Source organism: Hippopotamus amphibius, chromosome 12 (genome assembly GCF_030028045.1).
Source record: "Hippopotamus amphibius kiboko isolate mHipAmp2 chromosome 12, mHipAmp2.hap2, whole genome shotgun sequence".
In the NCBI taxonomy this organism is placed as follows: Eukaryota; Metazoa; Chordata; class Mammalia; order Artiodactyla; family Hippopotamidae; genus Hippopotamus; species Hippopotamus amphibius.
In genome coordinates, this window is record NC_080197.1 from 1,101,320 (window position 1) to 1,109,028 (window position 7,709).

The window sequence follows — 7,709 nt, forward strand, 5'->3', positions numbered from 1 at the left end:
GGGCCCCAAGGGCTCCCGCTGCCCCTGGCCGGCCCCGGCCTGAGGGCCTCCTGCTCACCGGGGCAGCGGCGTCCGGGTCGCGCCTCTCCCACCCGGGCCTCCAGACCCGCGGGCCGGTGGGCCCTGGGACCTTAAGCTCGGGCGCCGGGGCCTGGGCGGGGCCTGGCCGCAGGGGGCGGGGCCAAGCGAGGCGGCGGGCGCGTCGTCAGAGCAGCAGCCAATCAAGGCCGCCGGCCCCGCCCCGCCTCTCGGGCTTCTCCCCGCCCCCTCTCCGGCAGGCCACGCCCAGTGCGGGCCGGGGCGGGTACCCGAGGCGGGAGTGTTCCGCGCCTCCCGCCGGGTGTGGACTCGCCGTCGGGCTTCCGCGTCCCCTTCCGGGCCTGCGGCCCGCCATTTGCGTGAGCCTCTGCAGGCCGCAGGGTCCTGCTCCACGCGACGGGGCCGACGACGGCGCCTTACCCGGGGGTGCTGATGGGGGCTGGTTTCTGCACTGGCCTCTCTTGACCCCAGGGACAGCTCGGGGACCCAGAGCCTGAGTCTCGGCTTCCCATCTATGAAGGGGGCTGATGGCCATGCCGGTCCCCGCAGAGCGGGGAGCCGTGGCCCAGAGAGGATTCCACAATGGCCCAGGGCCAGCAGCCATCCTGGGAGCCACGATGTGGCTGGACGTGATTCCGGCCAGGCCTGTGCGCCCCTCCTCTCTCAGACCCACAAGTGGGGCTCCCCTCCGCGGTTGCTGCGAGGCGGGAAGGAAGCACGGCCCAAAGCCACTTAACACAGGCTCGGTCACACAGGATGTGCTGACAGACCGTGGCCCTCACCATTTATCTCCCTGTGGTTCCCAGAGAGACACCTCGTGGTCCCTGCTCCTCCACCAGGCTCACCGTCTGCTCACCCCCTACCCCATCCCATCCCTGTCTCCTTCCATCTGGAGAGCCTCCCCCTCAGGACCCCCCCCCCCCCACGCCAAACCACCTTGGTCTGTCTTGTGCAGTCTCTTCTGCCCTGCCTGGGGTCACCTCTGCCTGATTATTTTCCCTACTGCACTGGAGGTTCTGGGGGCTGGGCTGTGTCTTGGTCCTCTCTGGTGGCCATTGCACCTGAACCGTGTTCGGCCAGCTGCTGTGGTCCGTGGACACCTGGTTCCTTTTGTTCCAGGCAGATCCTGGAATGTGTACTTGGCAATCAGACTGGATGCAGAAAGATGGGTTGGATGATTTGGGCAAAAGGAAACCGCCTTCTCCACATCTTTCTTACTTGAAGCCTCCCAGTTACTGCCTGTTTGTCTGCTCTACCAGGTACATGTGGAACCAACTCTACCAGTGGGTTTGGTGCCCGCCTCTGTGCCCAGTGTCAGGATGGAGCTGAATGCCAGGCTTAGCTGCCAGGACTTTGGCTAATCCCAGTGATTTGGCTCATTTCCTCGTGTCACGCAGATGTGAGCACAGTTGGAGCTAGACTTAGCAGGATTAAGGAATCTGGAGCTCTGTGTCTGTGCCTTCAGCCTCTGGGTTTCGGTGAATCAGACATCAGGCCTCAGAGGGATGCCCAAGCCTAGACTGCACTGGCGACCCCGCGTGGGTGACCGGGCCATCTAGGAGTTATTTAGGATGGGCAGCCTCAGAATAAGATGAGGAAGAAAAAACGTTAAAAAGTCAAAGGCAGCTGGGCAGAGAGAAGTGTGTGGGCCCAGTGTGTGTCTTTCTGGGACAATCATGAGAGTCTGGGCTGAAGGAAGCCCCTTTAGCCCACAAGTGGAGAGCTGCTGGGGAGAAATTCCTCCGTTACGGGCAGTTTCTTCCCACCCGGTTAGGAAGGCAAGGGGTGGGTATCATCTAGAGATGAAACATGGCTGCTAGGAAGGAGGTGGTCACTCGGGTGTGTTAGCAGTTGAGTGTTGAGTGCCTCCTACATGCTTGGCATGGGGGTGTGAGGAGGAACTGGGTGTGGTGCCCTCTCCCCTGGGAGCCCATTGTCTGGGGATCACACTGAAGAAGATGTAAGACCTTATGTGAAGGAGCGGAAGAGAAGGGAGCATCCCTGGGGATGAGGACAGCCCCAGGTGGCAGGACTTCAGAGAGAGGCCACAGGTGCGACAGGACCCTGACTCTGAGCCCCACACTCCTGATCTCAGTGCACAGGGGCCCCTGGATCCTGGCGAGGCTCAGACATCACCCCCAGACCCACTCTGTGTGCTCGAAGGCCTGGACATGCACTGCAAGGGCTGGCTAAGACTAACGGCTTCCCCTGGACATTCTGGGCACCTAGACCTCCAGGGCCCTGGGAGGGGCGGGGGGTGGGCAGCTCCTCCCCCAGTAAAGAAGACATTGGATCAAAATAGCAATGTTATGCTTCACAGAACTAGAACAAATAATTTTAAAACTTGTATGGAAACACAAAGACCCCAAATAGCCAAAACAATCTTGAGAAAGAACAGATCTGGAGGACTCAGGCTCCCTGACTATACTGTGAAGTTACAGTCACCAAAACAGTATGGCACTGGCAAAAAACAGACACATGGACCAACAGAACAGGATAGAAAGCCCGGAAATAAACCTACACACTTATGGTCAATTGATCTATGAGAAAGGAGGCAAGGATACACAATGGAGAAAAGGCAGCCTCTTCAATAAGTGGTGCTGGAAAAGCTGGACAGCTACATGTAAAAGAATGAAATTAGAACACTCCCTAACACTATACACAAAAATAAACTCAAAATGGATTAAAGAGTAAATGTAAGACCAGAAACCATAAAACTCCTAGAGAAAACATAGGCAGAACACTTTTTGACATAAATCATAGCCATATTTTTTTGGGCTCTGTCTCCTAAAGGGAAGGAAATAAAGGCAAAAATAAGCAAATGGGGCTTATTAAATTTAAAAGCTTTTGCACAGCAAAGGAAACCATCAACCAAACAAAAAAATCTACTGAATGGGAGAAAATATTTGCAAATGATGTGACTGGTAAGGAGTTAACATTGGACATATAGAAACAGCTTATACAATTGAACATCAAGAAAAACAAACAACCTGATTAACAAATGGGGAGAAGAACTGAATAGACATTTTTCCAAAGAAGAAACGCAGATGCCAACAGGCACATGAAAAGATGCTCAACGTTGCTGATCATCTGGGAAATGCGAATCAAAACCACAATGAGATATCACTTCACAGCTGTCAGAATAGCTTTCATCAAAAAGAACACAAATAACAAATGTTGTCGAGGATGTGGAGAAGAGGGAACCCTTGTACTCTGTTGGTGGGAATGTAAATTGGTGCAGCCATTGTGGACAACAGTATGGCGCTGTCTCAAAAAACTAAAAATAGAACTACCATATGACCCAGCAGTCCCACTCCTGGGTATATATCTGAAAAACAGAAACAGAAAGACTAGTTTGGAAAGGTACATGCACCCCAGCGTTCATAGCAGCATTATTTACAATTGCCAAGATGTGGAAGCCACCTATGTCCACCAACAGATGAATGGATAAAGAAAATGTGATATATGTATATAATATATACATATATATAATATATACATGTGATATACACACATAGACACAGTGGAATACTACTCAGCCATAAAAAAGAATGAAATTTTGCTATTTGCAGCAACATGGATGGACCTGGAGGGTATTATGCTAAGTGAAACAAGTCAGACAGAGAAAGACAAATACTGTATGTTATCACTTATGTGTGGAATCTAAAAAATTAAATAAACTAGTGAATATAACAGAGAAGAAGCAGACTCCCAGGTATAGAGAAGAAACTGGTGGTTACAGTGGGGGGGGGGGCAGTACAGGGGCAGGGAATTAAGCAGCACAAACTGTTAGGTGTAAGATAAGCTACAGGGGCTTCCCTGGTGGCGCAGTGGTTAAGAATCCGCCTGCCAATGCAGGGGTCACGGGTTCGATCCCAGCTCCAGGAAGATCCCACATGCGGCGGAGCAACGAAGCCCGTGTGCCAAAAAAAAAAAAAGATAAGCTACAGGATATATTGTGGGACACGGGGAATAGAGCCAATATCTTATAAAAACTATAAAAGGAGTATAAACTTAAAAAAGTGTAAATCGCTATATTGTACACCTATAATATATAATATTGTACATCAACTATACTTCAATAAAACAAATTAATTAATTAAAGAAAATGACACTGAGTTTCCTCTCCATCTGACAGTGGGCACTCGCCAATGCCACCCGCACAGAGCAAGTAGAGTCATGTGACCAGCATCCTGTCAAAGCCCCTGTGCCCCGTGCGTGAGGTGCTGGGCGGCTTCACTGCCCTTCCCGTGTAAGCTGAGGGAGGGTGGGTGGGCACACCCCGGGGGCTACAGACCGGCCAAGGGAGGAAGCACTGGGAGAGGCTGGTGGGAGAGGGGAAGTTGAAACGAGGTACTTGGGGGTTGTGTGTGAATGTGTGTGCACACGTGTGTGGTAAGGAGGAAGCCTTAGGGAAGTAAGCCCTGGGAGAGAGAAATACTGATAGAATCCACAGATAATGGGTAAAGAGCAAAAGTGCTGTGTATTAAAAAGCAAACTTTGAAAAGAAATCAATCTACCATCTACCTTTCCATCCTATCATCTATCTATCTATCTATCATCTATCTATCTATATCTATCTATCTATCATCTATCGTCTATCATCTATCTATCTGTCATCTATCATCTATCATCTATCTATCTACCCATCTGTTGTTTATCTATCTATCCATCTATCATCTGTCTTTTCTACCTCTCTACCTGTCTGTCTATCCATCTATCAACCTTTCCATCTACCTATCTATTTATCTATCTATCCATCTATGTATCTATCTACCAATCATCTATATACCGATCATCTATCTACCTTTCTATTTATTCATCCATCTATTTATATCTATTTATCTATCTATCATCTATCTATCTATCTATCTATCTATCATCTACCATCTATATCTATCTATCTATCTATCTATCTATCTATCTATCTATCTATCTATCATCTATCCATCCATCCATCCATCCATCCATCCATTCATCCATCTATCTATCTATCATGGGAGGTAAGAGACAAATAATAGTGGCTCCAAGGTGGGGGAGGTGCTGGCAGATGGGGTAGGGGTACAGGGAGACCCTTTCCCATGTGTCCTTTTGTACACAGGGTTTTTTGAACCACACAAAGTGAGTTGCCTATTCAAAAGATTAAATGAAAAAAAATCTAACCTGCAACATACTTGCAATCATTAAGAAATGATAAATCTATTTTTTTATGAGGCATGATTGACATGTAACATGCTATTAGGTTTTCGATGCACAGCATAGTGATTTGATATTTGTATACTTTGTGAAATTGTCTACTTATTGAGAAAAGATGGCAAATTTCTCATCCGCAAAAGAAGAGGTTTGTGAAGAGCCAGTGGGTTGACGCCGGGGAGGGGGTCCTGAGGAGGGCAGAGCTCCGGGGCTCTGCAGGGAGACGCAGGCTCGGCAGAAACCTGGGCTCTGCTCTGAGCTCCGGTCGTGCGTTCACCGCGACCCCCCCACAGCCTCCTCTGCAGGTGCCACAAGGCTGGTACGTAGGCCACCTTGCCATGGTCCCACAGCCAAGGACAGGGCCAGGAATTGACCTCCAGAAGCCAGCCGCCTGTGACCCCCTCTCTCCCGGCCGGCCAGGCCTGGCCTGCTCTGGTCCCCACGTGACCTCTCCTGGGCTCCCTGTTGCAAGCCACCCTCCCGCCCCCCAGGGCCACAGATGCCTCCCCTACCTTTGCCTGTCTCTCTCCTGCCCCGACGTCAGCTCTCAGGTCCAAGGCCGCCGGCCCAGGGGCCTCTCCTAACTCCCAGACGAGCGGGGCTGCTCCCCTCCGGCGCCCCTGCGGAGCCCCGGGAGGGATACAGGGAGGCAGGGGGAAGAGCTGGGGGGCCAGCTGGGGGTCCTGCTCCCCAGCGTCCACCTGCTCAGCCTCGGCCATGCTCGGGCCTCGTCCGGACACCTGCACCTGGAGGACGGCTCTGCCACCCCGGTCCCGGGGCGGAGGGGCCTGGACCGTGAGGAGCCAGCCTCGGCGTGCAGTCCCACATCACACCGCTAGGGGGTGTTTCCCACCCACTGTCTGGACCCAGACCAGGCTCCTGTCTCAGAAACCTGCGGGAGGAACCAAGGGAAGGCGCCCTTGTCCCCAGGGCCTGGCCCAGCCCGAGGGCGCCCGTGCGGGTGTTTGGGAAAGGAAGTCCAGCTCTGCACACGGTGATGACCGCGGGGGACGTGCGTCCCGCCTGCTGGCCGAGGCTCTGTGCTCAGCAGCTGCCCCGGTACTGTTAGGGCCATCCATGGGGCCCGGCGGGGGGAGGGGGAGGTGGGGAGCCCGGGGCGGGGGGCTCAGCTGCTGGTCACTCCTGACTCGTCGGGAGGCGTGCCTGCTTTTGGGGGGTGCCGGATATAACACGTGAAAATAGGGGGTGCTCAGGTAAATCTGAATTTCAGGGAAACAGTGAGTAGCTCTGCAGTGCAAGTGTGCCCCAAGTGCTGCATAGGATAGACTTATGTCCAAAATGACCCGTAGTTTATTTAAAATTCTAAGGTAACTGGGCCGCCGGTCTTTCATCCGCTGCTCCTACTGCTTCTGACGGGGTTGCCTTCCGGGCGGCAGCCTGATGCGTCTGGAAACGTGGGGGCCGCCGGGTCCACGGTGTTCCGCCGGGGTCCTGCTGAAACGAGCGGCGGAGGGAGGGACGGGGCGGCGCCGTCCCCGCGGGGGGCCCGTTAGGACGTGTAGAGGGACTGGGACGCGGGCCCGGGCCCCGGCTGTCCAGCACTGGTGCTGTGGGTGCAGAGGGCCCCCAGGGAGGGATGCACAGCCTCCCGCCTCGACGGGGGGCTTCTCTGTGCGTCTGTGCTACGAAAGCCACGAGGAACCCTGCGCGCGGGTAGGCCTGCGGGAGGAGGGTGCACGTCCTGAGAGCCCGGGGCTGCTCCGTCGGCCTCTAACCGCCAGCCTCGGCGTCACCTGGGACTTGTCGGCAACGCAGACTCTCCCCACGTGTGCACACACACGCGTGAGCAGGCACACGCACACGTGCACACGGCTCCCCTCCAGTGGCCTCGCAGGGGGTGGGCCCAGGGCTGAGCTGCTTTTTATCATCTTTTTATTTTCCAGCCTCTCAGGGAAGGGGACCCCATGTTTCCTGCCTGTCCTGGGACGTGTGGCTGTCCGAGCCCCGGGTCACAGCCCTTTGTCATCAGAGCCTGGCCCCGCTGGAAGGGCCTTTGTCCAGCTGGCAAGTGGCGGCTGTGAGAGCGGTGGCCTCGCCTGTGAGGGCAGGGGCTGAGCTGACGGGAAGTGAGTGGAGGGTCTCCTGGCAGTGGCCGTCCCACCCGCTTTGTGGTGGGGAACTGGGGCAGGCCGGGTAAGTGGTCCCCCATACCGGATGGTGGCCAGGCTGCGTGCTCTGCTCCTGCGACCCCAGAGCACCAAGCCCCGCCCTCTCACCGCCCCTGAGGGTGGGGTCCCAGGGGACAGCGCTCATTTTCCCCTTCCCTCCCCCTCTCCTCCGGTGGCCCCAGGGAGCCCGTGGACCCCTTTTCAGGGGTGCCCGTCTCGGGGAGGGGACCACCTCTGAGGGCTGTGGCGGGGGGTGGCTCGAGGTGCCGGGGAGGGGCCCTGCCGCACGCAGGAGGGAGAGCGGCTCTGGGCCGAGGCTGCACACAGGGTCCCTGTCCTCCGCTTCTC